Below are 19,653 nucleotides of genomic sequence, written 5' to 3' on the forward strand. Positions count from 1 at the left end.
GGCAACAGGCTCACTGCATCGAGGGACTAAGGGGAGAAGAAGCGAACCTGCCTGCTTGCAGCCAGCTTGGGCTTCTTAGGCTACTGGACACCATTAGCTCCAGAGGGACCGAACACAGGCCCAGCCTCGGAGTCCGGTCCCAGAGCCGCGCCGCCGGCCCCCTTACAGAGCCAGAAGCAAGAAGAGGTCCGGAAAATCGGCGGCAGAAGACATCAGTCTTCACCAAGGTAGCGCACAGCACTGCAGCTGTGCGCCATTGCTCCTCATGCACACCACACACTCCGGTCACTGAGGGTGCAGGGCGCTGGGGGGGGGGGCGCCCTGAGCAGCAATATAAACACCTTGGCTGACAAAAATACATCACATATAACCCCCAGGGCTATATGGATGTATATTAACCCCTGCCAGATTCCATAAAAATGCGGGAGAAAAGTCAGCGAAAAAGGGGCGGAGCCTATCTCCTCAGCACACTGGCGCCATTTTTCCCTCACAGCTCCGTTGGAGGGAAGCTCCCTGGCTCTCCCCTGCAGTTAATACACTACAGAAAGGGTTAAAAAGAGAGGGGGGGGCACAATTTAGGCGCAGTATACAACATATATGCAGCTATAAGGGAAAACACTTTTTTATAGGTGCTATCCCTGTGATATATAGCGCCCTGGTGTGTGCTGGCATACTCTCCCTCTGTCTCCCCAAAGGGCTTTGTGGGGTCCTGTCCTCTATCAGAGCATTCCCTGTGTGTGTGCTGTGTGTCGGTACGGCTGTGTCGACAGGTATGTGGAGGATAATGAGGTGGAGGCGGAGCGAATGCCTGTAAATATGTTGTCACCCCCTGCGGGGTCGACACCGGTGTGGTTGAACTTATGGAAGGATTACGTGAAAGTGTCAACTCCTTACATAAAAGGTCGACGACACGGAACAGCCGGCTACTCAGCTTGTGCCTGTTCCAGCGTCTCAAATGTCATGGGGGGGCTCTAAAATCGCCCGCTACCTCAGATAACAGACACAGATGTCGACACGGATACTGACTCCAGTGTCGACATCGATGAGACTGGTGTACCCTCCAAATAGGTCCACCCGTTACAGGATTGAGACAATGAAAAATGTATTACACATTTATGATTATACCCCAGGTACCACATAAAAGGGTATTGTGTTTGGTGAGAGAAAACTATTAGTAGTTTTTCCTGCATCTGAGAAATTAAATGAGGTGTGTGAGGAAGAGTGGTCTTTCCCCGGTAAGAAATTGATAATTTCTACAACGGTTATTGGCAGCGTACCCTTTCCCGCCAGGGGATAGGTCACGCGGGGAAACACCCCATAGGGTAGATACAGCGCTTACACGCTTTTTAGAAAAAGGTGGCACTACCGTCTTCGGGTACGGCCGCCCTGAAGGAACCTGCTGATAGAAAGCAGGAGGTTACCCTATAAGATATGGTCACACACTAGGGCATTACATTGCGACCAGCCGTTGCTTCGGCATGGATGTGCAGTGCTCCCGCTGCGTGGTCAGATTCCCTGTCGGAAAATAACTATGGATAGGGACAATATTTTGCTGAAAATAGAGCATATAAAAGACGTGGTCTTATAAATGCGTGATGCACAGAGGGATATTTGCCGGCTGGCATCAAAAATAAGCGCTAGGTCCATTGCCGCCAGACGGGGGTTATGGACTTGGCAATGGTCAGGCGATGCCGACTCGAATCGGCACATGGAAGTTGCCCTATAAGGGGGTAAAACTGTTTGGGGATAGTTTTTCAGACCTCGTTTCCACAGCTACTGCTGGGAAATTAATTTTTTTGCCACAGGCTACCCCACAACAAAAGAAAGCACCGTATCATCAAGTACAGTCCTTTCGGCCCCAGAAAAACAAGTGGGCTAGAGGCTCATCCTTTCTGCCGAGAGGCAAAGGTAGAGGAAAAAAGCTGCAACACACAGCTAGTTCCCAAGAGCAGAAGTCCTCCCTGCGTCCGGTAGGTCCACAGCATGGTGCTGGGGCTGCTCAGGCGGACCCGGGTACGGTGGGGGCCCGTCTCAGATATTTCAGCGGACAGTGGGCTCTCTCACATGGATCCCTGGGTCCTTCAAGTAGTATCTCAGGGGTACAGGCTGGAGTTCGAGACGTTCTTCCCCCCGCCGTTTCCTAAAATCTGCCTTACCGGCACCTCCCTCTGCCAGGGAGACGGTGTTGGTGGATATTCAACACTATAATCACAACAAGTGATTGTCAAGGTGCCCCTCCTTCAGCAAGAAAGGGGTTACTATTCCACAGTGGTTGTGGTACCGCAACGGTTCGGTGAGACCCATCTTGAAATTAAAATACTTGAACTTTTATATCAGAAGATTCAAGTTCAAGATGGAATCGCTCAGGGCGCTTATTACGTGCCTGGACGAGGGGGATTACAGGGTCTCCCTGGACATCAAGGATGCGTACCTGCATGTCCCCATTCCCCCCCTCACCAGGAGTACCTCAGATATGTGGTACAGGACTGTCACTATCAGTTCAAGACGCGGCCGTTGGAGTTGTCCACGGCACCGAAGGTCTTTACCTAGGTAATGGCCGAAGTGATGATACTCCTTCGCAAGCAGGAAGTTTTTATTATCCCGTACTTGGACGATCTCCTGATAAAGGCGAGGTCCAAAGAACAGTTGGTAGTGGGGGTAGCACTCTCTCGGGAAGTGCTACAACAGCACGACTGGATTCTCAATATTCCAAAGTCACAGCTGGTCCCGACGACACGTCTTCTGTTCCTGGGAATGTTTCTGAACGCAGACCAGAAAAGAGTGTTTCTTCCAGTGGAAAAAGCAGAGGAGTTATCTCTAGTCAGAGACATCCTAAAACCAGGACAGGTGTCGGTACATCAATGCACACGAGTCCTGGGAAAAATGGTAGCTTCGTACGAAGCATAATTCCATTCGGAAGACTCCACGCAAGGACATTCCAGTGGGACCTGTGGGACTAATGGTCCGGGTCCCATGTACAGATACAACAGCGGATAACCCTGTCAGCAAGAAACAGGGTGTCGCTGCTGTGGTGGCTGCAGAGGGCTCATCTACTAGTGGGCCGCAGATTCGGAATACAGGACTGGGTCCTGGTGACCACGGATGCCAGCATTCGGGGCTGGGGTGCAGTCACACAGGGAAGAAATTTCCAAGGAGATTTCGCTTCACATAAATATTCTGCAGCTAAGGGCCATTTACAATGCCCTAAGACAAGCAAGGCCCCTGCTTCAGAACCAGCCGGTACTGATCCAATCAGACGACATCACGGCGGTCGCCCATGTAAACAGACAGGGCGGCACAAGAAGCAGGATGGCGATGGCAGAAGCCACAAGGATTCTCCGATGGGCGACCTACACCCAGGAGAACGGGGACTTCATCCAGAAGTTTTCCAAATGCGGGTAAACCGTTGGGAATGACCACGGGTGGACATGATGGCGTCCCGCCTCAACAAGAAGTTGAAAAGATATTGCGCCAGGTCAAGGGACCCTCAGGCGAGTGCTGGGGACGCTCCTAGTGACACCGTGGGTGTACCAGTCGGTTTATGTGTCTCCTCCTCTACCTCTCATACCCAAGGTACTGAGAATAATAAGAAGGCGAGGAGTGAAAACCATACTCGGGGTTCCGGATTGGCCATGAAGAGCTTGGTACCCGGAACTTCAAGAGATGCTGGCAGAGGACCCTTGGCCTCTGCCGCTCAGACAAGACCTGCTGCAGCAGGGACCCTGTCTGTTCCAAGACTTACCGCGGCTGCGTTTGACGCCATGGCGGTAGAACACCGGATCCTAAAGAAAAAGGGTATTCCGAAGGAAGTCATCCCTACCCTGATCATAGCCAGGAAGGATGTCACCGCAAGACATTATCGCCGCGTTTGGCGAAAATTTGTTGCTTGGTGGGAGGCCATGAAGGCCCCGACGGAGGAATTTCAACTATGTCGATTCCTGCACTTCCTGCAAGCAGGGGTGACGTTTGGGCCTCAAATTGGGGTCCATAAAGGTCCAGATTTCGGCTCTGTCGATTTTCTTCCAGAAAGAACTGGCTTCACTGCCTGAAGTTCAGACTTTGGTTAAAGGAGTACTACATATTCAGCTTCCTTTTGTGCCTCCTGTGGCACTTTTTGGATCTCAACGTGGTGTTGGATTTCCTAATGTCGCATTGGTTGAGCCACTTAAAACCATGGAGCTAAAGTATCTCGCGTGGAAAGTGGTCATGCTGTTGGCCTTGGCCTTGGCCAGGCGTGTGTCAGAATTGGCGGCTTTGTCATGTAAAAGGCCTTATCTGATTTTCTGTATGGATAGGGCAGAGTTGAGGACTCGTCCTCAGTTTCTCCCGAAGGTGGTCTCAGGTTTTCACTTGAACCAACCTATTGTGGTGCCTGCGGCTACTGGGGACTTGGAGGATTCCAAGTTGCTGGACGTAGTCAGGGCCCTGAAAATTTTATTTTTCCAGGACGGCTGGAGTCAGGAAAACTGACTCGCTGTTTATCCTGATGGCACCCAACAAGCTGGGTGCTCCTGCTTCTAAGCAGTCTATTGCGCGCTGGATTTGTATCACTATTCTGCTGGCGCATTCTGCGGTAGGATTACCGCAGCCTAAATCAATAAAAGCCCATTCCACAAGGACGGTGGGCTCATCTTGGGCGGCTGCCCGAGGGGTCTCGGCTTTACAACTTTGCCGAGCAGCTACTTGGTCAGGGACAAACACGTTTGCAAAATTCTACGAATTTGATACCCTGGCTGAGGAGGACCTGGAGTTCTCTCATTCGGTGCTGCAGAGTCATCCGCACTCTCCCGCCCGTTTGGGAGCTTTGGTATAATCCCCATGGTCCTTACGGAGTTCCCAGCATCCACTAGGACGTCAGAGAAAATAAGAATTTACTTACCGATAATTCTATTTCTCGTAGTCCGTAGTGGATGCTGGGCGCCCATCCCAAGTGCGGATTGTCTGCAATACTTGTATATAGTTATTGTTAACTAATCGGGTTCTTGTTGTGAGCCATCTATTCAGAGGCTCCTCTGTTATCATGCTGTTAACTGGGTTTCATATCACAAGTTGTACGGTGTGATTGGTGTGGCTGGTATGAGTCTTACCCGGGATTCAAAATCCTTCCTTATTGTGTACGCTCGTCCGGGCACAGTATCCTAACTGAGGCTTGGAGGAGGGTCATAGGGGGAGGAGCCAGTGCACACCAGATAGTCCTAAAGCTTTCTTTAGATGTGCCCAGTCTCCTGCGGAGCCGCTATTCCCCATGGTCCTTACGGAGTTCCCAGCATCCATTACGGACTACGAGAAATAGAATTATCGGTAAGTAAATTCTTATTTTCTCTGACGTCCTAAGTGGATGCTGGGGACTCCGTCAGGACCATGGGGATTAGCGGCTCCGCAGGAGACGGGGCACAAAAGTAAAAGCTTTAGGATCAGGTGGTGTGCACTGGCTCCTCCCCCTATGACCCTCCTCCAAGCCTCAGTTAGATTTTTGTGCCCGGCCGAGAAGGGTGCAATCTAGGTGGCTCTCCTAAAGAGCTGCTTAGAGTAAAAGTTTGTTAGGTTTTTTATTTTCAGTGAGTCCTGCTGGCAACAGGCTCACTGCTACGAGGGACTTAGGGGAGAGAAGTGAACTCACCTGCGTGCAGGATGGATTGGCTTCTTAGGCTACTGGACACCATTAGCTCCAGAGGGAGTCGGAACACAGGTCTCACCCTGGGGTTAGTCCCGGAGCCGCGCCGCCGACCCCCTTGCAGATGCCGAAAAGTGAAGAGGTCCAGAAACGGCGGCAGAAGACTCTTCAGTCTTCATAAGGTAGCGCACAGCACTGCAGCTGTGCGCCATTGTTGTCAGCACACTTCATAGCAGCGGTCACTGAGGGTGCAGGGCGCTGGGGGGGGCGCCCTGGGCAGCAATGATAGTACCTTATTCTGGCTAAAAATACATCACATATAGCCCCTGGGGGCTATATGGATGTATTTAACCCCTGCCAGGTCTCAGAAAAACGGGAGAAGAAGCCCGCCGAAAAGGGGGCGGGGCCTATTCTCCTCAGCACACAGCGCCATTTTCCCTCACAGAAATGCTGGTGGGAAGGCTCCCAGGCTCTCCCCTGCACTGCACTACAGAAACAGGGTTAAAACAGAGAGGGGGGGCACTTATTTGGCGATATGTATATATATATTAAAATGCTATAAGGGAAAAACACTTATATAAAGGTTGTCCCTGTATAATTATAGCGTTTTTGGTGTGTGCTGGCAAACTCTCCCTCTGTCTCCCCAAAGGGCTAGTGGGGTCCTGTCCTCTATCAGAGCATTCCCTGTGTGTGTGCTGTGTGTCGGTACGTGTGTGTCGACATGTATGAGGACGATGTTGGTGAGGAGGCGGAGCAATTGCCTGAAATGGTGATGTCACTCTAGGGAGTCGACACCGGAATGGATGGCTTATTTAAGGAATTACGTGATAATGTCAACACGCTGCAAGGTCGGTTGACGACATGAGACGGCCGGCAAACAAATTAGTACCTGTCCAGGTGTCTCAAACACCGTCAGGGGCTGTAAAACGCTCATTTACCTCAGTCGGTCGACACAGACACGGACACTGACTCCAGTGTCGACGGTGAAGAAACAAACGTATTTTCCTTTAGGGCCACACGTTACATGTTAAGGGCAATGAAGGAGGTGTTACATATTTCTGATACTACAAGTACCACAAGAAGGGTATTATGTGGGGTGTGAAAAAACTACCTGTAGTTTTTCCTGAATCAGATAAATTAAATGAAGTGTGTGATGATGCGTGGGTTTCCCCCGATAGAAAATTATTGGCGGTATACCCTTTCCCGCCAGAAGTTAGGGCGCGTTGGGAAACACCCTTTAGGGTGGATAAGGCGCTCACACGCTTATCAAAACAAGTGGCGGTACCGTCTCCAGATAGGGCCGCCCTCAAGGAGCCAGCTGAGAGGCTGGAAAATATCCTAAAAAGGTATATACACACATACTGGTGTTATACTGCGACCAGCGATCGCCTCAGCCTGGATGTGCAGCGCTGGGGTGGCTTGGTCGGATTCCCTGACTGAAAATATTGATACCCTTGACAGGGACAGTATTTTATTGACTATAGAGCATTTAAAGGATGCATTTCTATATATGCGAGATGCACAGAGGGATATTTGCACTCTGGCATCAAGAGTAAGTGCGATGTCCATATCTGCCAGAAGATGTTTATGGACACGACAGTGGTCAGGTGATGCAGATTCCAAACGGCACATGGAAGTATTGCCGTATAAAGGGGAGGAGTTATTTGGGGTCGGTCCATCGGACCTGGTGGCCTCGGCAACAGCTGGAAAATCCACCTTTTTTACCCCAAGTCACATCTCAGCAGAAAAAGACACCGTCTTTTCAGCCTCAGTCCTTTCGTCCCCATAAGGGCAAGCGGGCAAAAGGCCAGTCATATCTGCCCAGGGATAGAGGAAAGGGAAGAAGACTGCAGCAGGCAGCCCATTCCCAGGAACAGAAGCCCTCCACCGCTTCTGCCAAGTCCTCAGCATGACGCTGGGGCCGTACAAGCGGACTCAAGTGCGGTGGGGGGTCGTCTCAAGAGTTTCAGCGCGTAGTGGGCTCACTCGCAAGTGGACCCCTGGATCCTACAAGTAGTATCCCAGGGGTACAGACTGGAAATTCGAGACGTCTCCCCCTCGCAGGCTCCTGATGTCTGCTTTACCAACGTCTTCCTCCGACAGGGAGGCAGTATTGGAAATAATTCACAAGCTGTATTCCCAGCAGGTGATAATCAAAGTACCCCTCCTACAACAAGGAAAGGGGTATTATTCCACACTATATTGTGGTACTGAAGCCAGACGGCTCGGTGAGACCTATTCTAAATGGGAAATCTTTGAACACTTACATACAAAGGTTCAAATCAAGATGGAGTCACTCAGAGCAGTGATAGCGAACCAGGAAGAAGGGGACTATATGGTGTCCCTGGACATCAAGGATGCTTACCTCCATGTCCCAAATTGCCCTTCTCACCAAGGGTACCTCAGGTTCGTGGTACGGAACTGTCACTATCAGTTTCAGACGCTGCCGTTTGGATTGTCCACGGCACCCCGGGTCTTTACCAAAGTAATGGCCGAAATGATGATTCTTCTTCAAAGAAAAGGCATCTTAATTATCCCTTACTTGGACGATCTCCTGATAAGGGCAAGGTCCAGAGAACAGTTGGAAGTCGGAGTAGCACTATCTCAAGTAGTTCTACGACAGCACGGGTGGATTCTAAATATCCAAAATCGCAGCCGTTTCCGACGACACGTCTGCTGTTCCTAGGGATGGTTCTGGACACAGTCCAGAAAAAGGTGTTTCTCCCGGAGGAGAAAGCCAGGGAGTTATCCGAGCTAGTCGGGAACCTCCTAAAACCAGGAAAAGTGTCAGTGCATCATTGCACAAGAGTCCTGGGAAAAATGGTGGCTTATTACGAAGCGATTCCATTCGGCAGATTCCACGCAAGAACTTTTCAGTGGGATCTGCTGGACAAATGGTCCGGATCGCATTTTCAGATGCATCAGCGGATAACCCTATCTCCAAGGACAAGGGTGTCTCTCCTGTGGTGGTTACAGAGTGCTCATCTTCTAGAGGGCCGCAGATTCGGCATTCAGGATTGGATGCTGGTGACCACGGAGGCCAGCCTGAGAGGCTGGGGAGCAGTCACACAGGGAAAAAATTTCCAGGGAGTGTGATCAAGTCTGGAGATTTTTCTCCACATAAATATACTGGAGCTAAGGGCAATTTATAATGCTCTAAGCTTAGCAAGACCTCTGCTTCAAGGTCAGCCGGTATTGATCCAGTGGGACAACATCACGGCAGTCGCCCACGTAAACAGACAGGGCGGCACAAGAAGCAGGAGGGCAATGGCAGAAACTGCAAGGATTTTTCGCTGGGCGGAAAATCATGTGATAGCACTGTCAGCAGTGTTCATTCCGGGAGTGGACAACTGGGAAGCAGACTTCCTCAGCAGGCACAACCTCCACCCGGGAGAGTGGGGACTTCATCGGGAAGTCTTCCACATGATTGTGAACCGTTGGAAAAGACCAAAGGTGGACATGATGGCGTCCCGCCTGAACAAAAAACTGGACAAGTATTGCGCCAGGTCAAAAGACCCTCAGGCAATAGCTGTGGACGTTCTGGTAACACCGTGGGTGTACCAGTCGGTGTATGTCTTCCCTCCTCTGCTTCTCATACCCAAGGTATTGAGAATTATAAGACGTAGAGGAGTAAGAACTATACTCGTGGCTCCGGATTGGCCAAGAAGGACTTGGTACCCGGAACTTCAAGAGATGCTCACAGAGGACTCATGGCCTCTGCCGCTAAGAAGGGACTTGCTTCAGCAAGTACCATGTCTGTTCCAAGACTTACCGCGGCTGCGTTTGACGGCATGGCGGTTGAACGCCGGATCCTAAGGGAAAAAGGCATTCCGGAAGAGGTCATTCCTACCCTGGTCAAAGCCAGGAAGGAGGTGACCGCACAACATTATCACCACATGTGGCGAAAATATGTTGCGTGGTGTGAGGCCAGGAAGGCCCCATGAAGAAATTTCAACTCGGTCGTTTCCTGCATTTCCTGCAAACAGGAGTGTCTATGGGCCTCAAATTGGGGTCCATTAAGGTTCAAATTTCGGCCCTGTCGATTTTCTTCCAGAAAGAATTGGCTTCAGTTCCTGAAGTCCAGAAGTTTGTCAAGGGAGTACTGCATATACAACCCCCTTTTTGTGCCTCCAGTGGCACTGTGGGATCTCAACGTAGTTCTGGGATTCCTAAAATCACATTGGTTTAAACCGCTCAAATCTGTGGATTTGAAATATCTCACAGGGAAAGTGACCATGCTGTTGGCCCTGGCCTCGGCCAGGCGAGTGTCAGAATTGGCGGCGTTTGTCTCAAAAAAGCCCATATCTGATTGTCCATTCGGACAGGGCAGAGCTGCGGACTCATCCCCAGTTTCTCCCTAAGGTGGTGTCAGTGTTTCACCTGAACCAGCTTATTGTGGTACCTGCGGCTACTAGGGACTTGGAGGACTCCAAGTTGCTAGATGTTGTCAGGGCCCTGAAAATATAGTTTCCAGGACGGCTGGAGTCAGGAAAACTGACTTGCTGTTATCCTGTATGCACCCAACAAACTGGGTGCTCTTGCTTCTAAGCAGACGATTGCTAGTTGGATGTGTAGTACAATTCAGCTTGCACATTCTGTGGCAGGCCTGCCACAGCCAAAATATGTAAATGCCCATTCCACAAGGAAGGTGGGCTCATCTTGGGCGGCTGCCCGAGGGGTCTCGGCTTTACAACTTTGCCGAGCTGATACTTGGTCAGGGGCACACCCTGACTGAGGAGGACCTGGAGTTCTCTCATTCGGTGCTGCAGAGTCATCCGCACTCTCCCGCCCGTTTGGGAGCTTTGGTATAATCCCCATGGTCCTGACGGAGTCCCCAGCATCCACTTAGGACGTCAGAGAAAATAAGAATTTACTTACCGATAATACTATTTCTCGTAGTCCGTAGTGGATGCTGGGCGCCCATCCCAAGTGCGGATTGTCTGCAATACTTGTACATAGTTATTGTTACAAAAATCGGGTTATTATTGTTGTGAGCCATCTTTTCAGAGGCTCCGCTGTTATCATGCTGTTAACTGGGTTCAGATCACAGGTTGTACAGTGTGATTGGTGTGGCTGGTATGAGTCTTACCCGGGATTCAAAATCCTTCCTTATTGTGTACGCTCGTCCGGGCACAGTATCCTAACTGAGGCTTGGAGGAGGGTCATAGGGGGAGGAGCCAGTGCACACCACCTGATCCTAAAGCTTTTACTTTTGTGCCCTGTCTCCTGCGGAGCCGCTAATCCCCATGGTCCTGACGGAGTCCCCAGCATCCACTACGGACTACGAGAAATAGAATTATCGGTAAGTAAATTCTTACCGATAATTCTATTTCGTGCGGTGAGCTAAATGACTCAGGAGGCACTGGCTAACCCCAGAGCCTCACTGACACACACACAATAAATTAAAGATCTAATGTAAAAAGGAGGAAGGGGTATAGTAATTTCTCTGACGTCCTAGTGGATGCTGGGACTCCGTAAGGACCATGGGGAATAGCGGCTCCGCAGGAGACAGGGCACAAAATAAAAGCTTAAGGATCAGGTGGTGTGCACTGGCTCCTCCCCCTATGACCCTCCTCCAAGCCTCAGTTAGATTTTTGTGCCCGGCCGAGAAGGGTGCAATCTAGGTGGCTCTCCTGAGCTGCTTAGAATAAAAGTTTAGTTAGGTTTTTTTATTTTCAGTGAGTCCTGCTGGCAACAGGCTCACTGCATCGTGGGACTAAGGGGAGAAGAAACGGACTCACCTGAGTGCAGAGTGGATCGGGTTTCTTAGGCTACTGGACACTAGCTCCAGAGGGACGATCACAGGTTCAGCCTGGATGGGTCACCGGAGCCGCGCCGCCGTCCCCCTTACAGAGCCAGAAGAGACGAAGAGGTCCGGTGAAATCGGCGGCAGAAGACATCCTGTCTTCAGACTAAGGTAGCGCACAGCACCGCAGCTGTGCGCCATTGCTCTCAGCACACTTCACACTCCGGTCACTGAGGGTGCAGGGCGCTGGGGGGGGAGCGCCCTGAGACGCAATATAACAGAATACCTTAGGTGGCAAAACAGAATACATCACATATAGCTCCTGGGCTATATGGATGTATTTTAATCCCCTGCCATTTTACACAAAAAAGCGGGAGATAAGGACGTCGTGAAGGGGCGGAGCCTATCTCCTCAGCACACAAGCGCCATTTTCCCTCACAGCTCCGCTGGAAGGACGGCTCCCTGACTCTCCCCTGCAGTCCTGCTTCAGAATCAGGGTAAAAAAGAAGGGGGGGCATTTTTAGCAGCAAATAACGATAGTAACAGCAGCTATAAGGGAATAACACTTGTATAAGGTTATCCCTATATATATATATATATATATATATATATATATATATATATATATATATATATATATAGCTAGCGCTGGGTGTGTGCTGGCAGACTCTCCCTCTGTCTCTCCAAAGGGCTAAGTGGGGTCCTGTCCTCTATCAGAGCATTCCCGGTGTGTGTGCTGTGTGTCGGTACGCGTGTGTCGACATGTATGAGGAGGAAAATTATGTGGAGGCGGAGCAGTTGCCTGTGTTGGTGATGTCACCCCCTAGGGAGTCGACACCTGACTGGATGATTGTATTTAAACAATTAAGTGATAATGTCAGCAATTTGCAAAAAACTGTTGACGACATGAGACAGCCGGCAAATCAATTAGTGCCTGTCCAGGCGTCTCAGACACCGTCAGGGGCGCTAAAACGCCCGTTACCTCAGTGGGTCGACACAGACCCTGACACAGATACTGAGTCTAGTGTCGACGGTGACGAGACAAACGTAATGTCCAGTAGGGCCACACGTTACATGATCACGGCAATGAAAGAGGCATTGAACCTTTCTGACACTACAAGTACCACAAAGAAGGGTATTATGTGGGGTGAGAAAAAACTACCAATATTTTTTCCTGAGTCAGAGGAAATAAATGAGGTGTGTGAAAAAGCGTGGGTTTCCCCCGATAAAAAACAGCTAATTTCTAAAAAATTATTAGCATTATATCCTTTCCCGCCAGAGGTTAGGGCGCGTTGGGAAACACCCCCTAGGGTAGATAAGGCGCTCACACGTTTATCAAAACAAGTAGCGTTACCGTCTCCTGATACGGCTACCCTAAAAGAACCAGCTGATAGAAGGCTGGAAAATATCCTAAAAAGTATATACACACATACTGGTGTTATACTGCGACCAGCAATCGCCTCAGCCTGGATGTGCAGTGCTGGAGTCGCATGGTCGGATTCCCTGACCGAGAATATTGATACCCTGGATAGGGACAATATTTTGTTAACTATAGAACATTTAAAGGATGCATTACTATATATGCGTGATGCACAGAGGGATATTTGCACCCTGGCATCAAGAGTAAGTGCTATGTCCATCTCTGCCAGAAGAGCGTTATGGACGCGACAGTGGTCAGGGGATGCGGATTCCAAACGGCACATGGAAGTATTGCCGTATAAAGGGGAGGAGTTATTTGGGGCTGGTCTATCGGACCTGGTGGCCACGGCAACGGCTGGAAAATCCACCTTTTTACCCCAGGTCACTCCACATCAGCAGAAAAAGACACCGTCTTTTCAAACTCAGTCCTTTCGTTCCCATAAGTACAAGCGAGCAAAAGGCCACTCTTTTCTGCCCCGGGGCAGAGGAAGAGGAAAAAGACTGCACCATGCAGCCGCTTCACAGGAGCAGAAGCCCTCCCCTGCTTCTGCCAAGTCTTCAGCATGACGCTGGGGCTTTACAAGCAGACTCAGATATGGTGGGGGCCCGTCTCAAGAATTTCAACGCGCAGTGGGCTCACTCGCAAGTGGATCCCTGGATTCTACAGGTAGTATCGCAGGGGTACAAACTGGAATTCGAGGCGTTTCCCCCTCGTCGTTTCCTGAAGTCTGCTTTACCAAAGTCTCCCTCCGACAGGGAGGCAGTTTTGGAAGCCATTCACAAGCTGTATTCCCAGCAGGTGATAATCAAGGTACCCCTCCTGCAACAAGGAAAGGGGTATTATTCCACGCTGTTTGTGGTACCGAAGCCGGACGGCTCGGTGAGACCAATTTTAAATCTGAAATCCTTGAACACTTACATAAAAAGGTTCAAATTCAAGATGGAGTCACTCAGAGCAGTGATAGCAAACCTGGAAGAAGGGGACTATATGGTGTCTCTGGACATCAAAGATGCTTATCTCCACGTCCCGATATACCCTTCTCACCAAGGGTACCTCAGGTTTGTAGTACAAAACTGTCATTATCAGTTTCAGACGCTGCCGTTTGGATTGTCCACGGCAGCTCGGGTCTTTACCAAGGTAATGGCCGAAATGATGATTCTTCTACGAAGAAAAGGCATTTTAATTATCCCTTACTTGGACGATCTCCTGATAAGGGCAAGATCCAGGGAACAGTTAGAAGTCGGAGTAGCACTATCTCAGGTAGTGTTACGTCAGCACGGGTGGATTCTAAATATTCCAAAATCGCAGCTGATTCCAACGACACGTCTACTGTTCCTAGGAATGATTCTGGACACAGTCCAGAAGAAGGTGTTTCTCCCGGAGGAGAAGGCCAGGGAGTTATCCGAGCTAGTCAGGAACCTCCTAAAACCAGGACAGGTCTCAGTGCATCAGTGCACGAGGGTCCTGGGGAAAATGGTGGCTTCTTACGAAGCGATTCCATTCGGAAGATTCCATGCAAGAACATTTCAGTGGGATCTACTGGACAAATGGTCCGGATCGCATCTGCAGATGCATCAGCGGATAACCCTGTCGCCAAGGACAAGGGTGTCTCTCCTGTGGTGGCTGCAGAGTGCTCATCTACTAGAGGGCCGCAGATTTGGCATTCAGGATTGGATCCTGGTAACCACGGATGCCAGCCTGAGAGGCTGGGGAGCAGTCACACAGGGAAGGAATTTCCAGGGCCTGTGGTCAAGCTTGGAAACGTCTCTTCATATAAACATTCTGGAACTAAGGGCCATTTACAATGCCCTAAGTCAAGCAAAACCTCTGCTTCAGGGTCAGGCGGTGTTGATCCAATCGGACAACATCACGTCAGTCGCCCACGTAAACAGACAGGGCGGCACGAGAAGCAGGAGGGCAATGGCAGAAGCTGCAAGGATTCTTCGCTGGGCGGAAAATCATGTGATAGCACTGTCGGCAGTATTCATTCCGGGAGTGGACAACTGGGAAGCAGACTTCCTCAGCAGACACGACCTTCACCCGGGAGAGTGGGGACTTCACCCAGAAGTCTTCCACCTGATTGTAAACCGTTGGGAAAAACCAAAGGTGGACATGATGGCGTCACGTCTAAACAAAAAACTGGACAGATATTGCGCCAGGTCAAGGGACCCTCAGGCAATAGCAGTGGACGCTCTGGTAACGCCGTGGGTGTACCAGTCAGTGTATGTGTTCCCTCCTCTGCCTCTCATACCAGAAGTACTGAGAATCATAAGAAGGAGAGGAGTAAGAACTATACTCGTGGTTCCGGATTGGCCAAGACGGACTTGGTACCCGGAACTTCAAGAGATGCTCACGGACGAACCGTGGCCTCTACCTCTAAGAAAGGACCTGCTACTGCAGGGGCCTTGTCTGTTCCAGGACTTACCGCGGCTGCGTTTGACGGCATGGCGGTTGAACGCCGGATCCTGAGGGAAAAAGGCATTCCAGAAGAAGTCATCCCTACTCTGGTCAAAGCCAGGAAGGACGTAACCGCAAAACATTATCACCGCATTTGGCGTAAATATGTTGCGTGGTGTGAGGCCAAGAAGGCCCCTACAGAGGAATTTCAACTGGGTCGTTTCCTTCATTTCCTGCAAACAGGACTGTCTATGGGCCTAAAATTAGGGTCCATTAAGGTTCAAATTTCGGCCCTGTCGATTTTCTTCCAGAAAGAACTGGCTTCAGTACCTGAAGTTCAGACATTTGTAAAAGGGGTGCTGCACATACAGCCTCCTTTTGTGCCTCCAGTGGCACCTTGGGATCTCAATGTGGTGTTGAGTTTTCTAAAGTCACATTGGTTTGAACCACTTTCCACTGTGGACTTAAAATATCTCACATGGAAGGTGTCGATGCTGTTAGCCTTGGCTTCAGCCAGGCGTGTGTCAGAATTGGCGGCTTTATCATATAAAAGCCCTTACTTAATTTTTCATTCTGACAGGGCGGAATTGAGGACTCGTCCTCAATTTCTACCTAAGGTGGTTTCTGCATTTCACATGAACCAACCTATTGTGGTACCTGCGGCTACCAGGGACTTAGAGGACTCTAAGTTGCTTGACGTTGTCAGGGCCTTGAAAATATATGTTTCCAGGACGGCTGGAGTCAGAAAATCTGACTCGCTGTTTATCCTGTATGCACCCAACAAGCTGGGTGCTCCTGCTTCTAAGCAGACGATTGCTCGTTGGATTTGTAGTACAATTCAGCTTGCACATTCTGTGGCAGGATTGCCACAGCCAAAATCAGTAAAAGCCCATTCCACAAGGAAAGTGGGCTCATCTTGGGCGGCTGCCCGAGGGGTCTCGGCTTTACAACTTTGCCGAGCAGCTACTTGGTCAGGGGCAAACACGTTTGCTAAATTCTACAAATTTGATACCCTGGCTGAGGAGGACCTGGAGTTCTCTCATTCGGTGCTGCAGAGTCATCCGCACTCTCCCGCCCGTTTGGGAGCTTTGGTATAATCCCCATGGTCCTTACGGAGTACCAGCATCCACTAGGACGTCAGAGAAAATAAGATTTTACTTACCGATAAATCTATTTCTCGTAGTCCGTAGTGGATGCTGGGCGCCCATCCCTAGTGCGGATTGTCTGCAATACTTGTATATAGTTATTGTTACAAAGATTCGGGTTATTATTGTTGTGAGCCATCTTTTCAGAGGCTCCTTTGCGTTTATCATACTGTTAACTGGGTTCAGATCACAAGTTGTACGGTGTGATTGGTGTGGCTGGTATGAGTCTTACCCGGGATTCAATATCCTTCCTTATTATGTACGCTCGTCCGGGCACAGTATCCTAACTGAGGCTTGGAGGAGGGTCATAGGGGGAGGAGCCAGTGCACACCACCTGATCCTTAAGCTTTTATTTTGTGCCCTGTCTCCTGCGGAGCCGCTATTCCCCATGGTCCTTACGGAGTCCCATCATCCACTACGGACTACGAGAAATAGATTTATCGGTAAGTAAAATCTTATTATAAAACTTATAGGGATATCACAATTAAAACTGCATGACAGCGGGGTCCCAGGGAGCAGCAATAGCATCAGAGTACATATTTAGAATTCGATTTATACCATGGCTACCACTAGGGGGTGTAAAATGGAGCAATTAAATTTTTGCTCCGTTGAGACGCCAGGTAGCCATGGGGATAACGTTTCATCTCGCAGCCTCCTGATGTGTGAAAAGAATTGTGCATAAAGTGGGCACTTAAGGACGTTTGAATGATAGTTTGGATGCCCAAAGCAGGACTGGTTTAGCCGTTTTACTCTGCTAAACCCTGTCTGTTTAGGCACAGCATGTGAAATATGCCTATGCGCTCGAACAACAATTGAATGGTGACCATTATTTGGGCATCTAAAAAGTCCCATTCAGACGAGATTATTAGATGCCCAAAACAATTGAATTCTTACCTTAGAAAGAGAAGGGTTGTAAAATCACTAGGCTAAGAAATCACAAGGACAAATCATATAGCCTGGTAAAAGTGGGGAAAGGGGGCAAGTAAATGAAAAACCTATCCAGAGACTAATTAGCGAGTATCTCTAAACAAACATTTTAATACAGGCTAGGACAGTAGTCCACAAACTTTTTTGATGGCGCCCTAAAGTCAGAATCACCACCTCTTCCTTTTTTTTTTTTTTTTTTCTCATACGCCCTAGAGGATGCTGGGGATGCTTCAAGAACCATGGGGTATAGACGAGATCCGCAAGAGACATGGGCACCTCAAGACTTTAAATGGGTGTGAACTGGCTCCTCCCTCTATGCCCCTCCTCCAGATCCCAGTTAGATTCTGTGCCCAGTGAGACTGAATGCACACTGAGGAGCTCTCCAGAGTTTCTCAGAAAAAAGACTTAATGTTAGGTTTATTATTTTCAGGGAGACCTGCTGGCAACAGGCTCCCTGCATCGTGGGACTGAGGGGAGAGAAGCAGACCTACTTCTGTGAGTTTCACAGAAGCCGGGTGAGTAGAAGATCAGAAGACTTCAGTAACGGCAGAAGATTTCAGTGACTGCTTTGAGGTACCGCGCAGCGGGCGCGCTGCGCGCCATGCTCCCACATACAAAGCGGCACTGCAGGGTGCAGGGCGCAAGGGGGACGCCCTGGGCAGCATAAAACCTCAATAGCAACTGGCATAAGAGTATAGAGTGCCTGGGCACTAAATACAGACCCCCACCAGTATAAATATATAAAAATAAGCGGGACAGAAGCGCGCCATTAAGGGGGCGTGACTTAGCCGTCACAGCTCTAACCAGCGCCATTTTCTCTTCACAGCTGCAGAGACACTGAGCCTGTCCTCCCACACTGCTGAACAAGTAACAGGGTGCAAATCAGGGGGAGGGGGGGGGGGGGGGGCACAGTTGATTTGGTGCTATTTTATTGATATTAAAAGCGCTAACAGGTCTGGGCAGTATATTACACACTTCAGAACCGGGATAGGCGCTGGGTTGTGAGCTGGCAGAACTCCCTCTGTTTCTCTAACAGGCTTTGCTGTGGGTCTGTCCCCTATAGCCCTAGTGTGTTGTGGGTGTCGGTACGTGTGTGTCGACATGTCTGAGGCTGAGTGCTCTTCCCAGGAGGAGGCTGGAGTGGGGACAGAAAAGGCTGTGGGAGTGACTGTGTCGGCACTGCCAACGGCTGATTGGGTAAATGTTTTGAATGCTAATGTGGCTTGATTGAATAAAAGATTGGATAAATCTGAGTCTCAGAACCCAACATGGAGAAAATCCATGGAGGATGCATTATCACAAGTTCAGACCCCCTCGGGGTCACAGAAGCGTTCATTTACCCAGATAGCGGATACAGATACCGACACGGACTCTAATTCCAGTGTCGACTATAGTGATGCCAGATTGAATCCTAAACTGGCTAAGAGCAATTCAGTACATGATTGTGGCGATAAAAGACGTATTACATATCACGGAAGACCCTGCTGTTCCTGATACTAGGGTCTGTATGTTTAAGGGAAAGAAACCTGAGGTGACGTTTCCTCCCTCTCATGAACTGAACGCTCTTTTTGAAAAAGCTTGGGAAAATCCTGACAAGAAGTTACAGGTTCCCAAGAGAATTCTGGTGACATATCCGTTCCCCTCTGGGGACAGGGAAAACTGGGAGTCAACTCCCACGGTGGACAAAGCTCTATCGCATCTGTCCAAAAAGGTGGCGCTTCCGTCTCCTGACACCGCAGCCCTAAAGGATCCTGCGGATCGTAAGCAGGAAAATACACTAAAATCCATTTATGACGCTACAGGTGCGCTGCTCAGGCCTGCTGTTGCATCGGCATAGGTGAGTAGCGCTATTGAACAGTGGGCAAATAACTTGTCATCTGATATCGATTCCCTGGACAGGGATAGCTTTCTTTTGACACTGGGTCATATCAGGGACGCTGCAGCCTATCTAAAGGAAGCTGCAAGGGATATTGGCCTTTTGGGATTCTGAAACCGGCAAGAGTGTCGATTCTTCAATGCACTCTGTTGCTGGGGAAGATGGTGGCGGCCTACAAGGCCATTCAGTGTGGCAGGTTCCATGCCAGGGTTTTTCAGTGGGACCTGTTGGACAAGTGGTCCGGGTCTCACCTGCACATGCACCTGTGCACATCCTGTTTGGGGAAGATCTGAATAAGATTGTGATTGACTTAGCGACGGCCAATACTGCGTTTCTCCCCAGTATTAATCCTTCTGCTCAGAATGCTAAGAGTACCACTTTTCAATCCTTTCGACCTCCATGTAAAGCAAAAGGTCAGGCGTACCCGAGATAGGCTCGTACTTCCAAAACCACTAAGCCCAAATCGAAACAATCCTGGGCCGCCCGTCAGCCTGCTTCCAAACAAGACAAGCCTACTGCATGATGGGG

At 49.7% G+C, this 19,653-nt stretch overlaps 1 protein-coding gene across 2 annotated transcripts in view; it reads left to right on the forward strand.

The window, feature by feature from the left end:
• Positions 1-19,653, forward strand: part of STK17B (serine/threonine kinase 17b) — a 301,296-nt gene that overhangs the window by 45,586 nt on the left and 236,057 nt on the right. The window lies entirely within an intron of this gene.

The sequence above is a fragment of the Pseudophryne corroboree genome, chromosome 7 (genome assembly GCF_028390025.1).
Source record: "Pseudophryne corroboree isolate aPseCor3 chromosome 7, aPseCor3.hap2, whole genome shotgun sequence".
NCBI lineage: Eukaryota > Metazoa > Chordata > Amphibia > Anura > Myobatrachidae > Pseudophryne > Pseudophryne corroboree.